Raw genomic sequence first — 423 nt, 5'->3', positions numbered from 1 at the left:
TCCTCTGCGTCACACGTAAACGTGCTTATTACTATTTCCTACCTATTTTCTTTTACTGTCTATGTTTCCTACTAGGAAACGTCCGCCATCTTTGTACATTTTTGCTATGTAGGTTACTTATATTTTTGATGCCTTGGCATTAATAAAATATATTAAAAAATAAAATAAAAATAAACGTCCGCCATCAGGCCCATTCTAGTCAACACAAACGACTGTGATTGGTCCAGCCTGACTAGGTAAGAGAAAAGTAACTTAGGTCTGTCTGGTACAAAATGTATTTTATACGGCTATGCCTGGAAGCAAGCAAAATCATCTCGAAAATTCTCTGAAATAACTTTGGTAAGTTACAAGAATAAGCAATAAAGTTTGATGATGTTCATTCATCATTGCAGCTGGGGTCCTACAAAGATGTGAACACTAGAG

The sequence above is a fragment of the Leuciscus leuciscus genome, assembly GCF_965113295.1.
Source record: "Leuciscus leuciscus genome assembly, chromosome: 19".
NCBI classification, from domain to species: domain Eukaryota; kingdom Metazoa; phylum Chordata; class Actinopteri; order Cypriniformes; family Leuciscidae; genus Leuciscus; species Leuciscus leuciscus.
The sequence above is the reverse complement of the archived record's forward strand: the minus strand, read 5'-3'. Positions refer to the sequence as shown.